Here is a 247-nt window from a genome sequence, read left to right on the forward strand (position 1 = left end):
CTGATTCCATACCGATTTAAAGTCCGCGATAGGTTCTCGGCTTATACGACTTGTATGGTTGGAACCGAGCATCTCTCCAAGGACAATTTTTAAGCCTCCTAGAAGTGCTGACCAAAAATTTTGGGTTTCTTTTATAGAGCTATTATCCTTGTGTCGGTTGTACGAGAGTCATCTCCACGAGATAGCTAAGTCTATTTAGGACGTTAAGAGTTCGTTGTGATCAGCAACAAACTTAATGGTAAAAAAT

Source organism: Brassica oleracea, chromosome C1 (genome assembly GCF_000695525.1).
Source record: "Brassica oleracea var. oleracea cultivar TO1000 chromosome C1, BOL, whole genome shotgun sequence".
In the NCBI taxonomy this organism is placed as follows: domain Eukaryota; kingdom Viridiplantae; phylum Streptophyta; class Magnoliopsida; order Brassicales; family Brassicaceae; genus Brassica; species Brassica oleracea.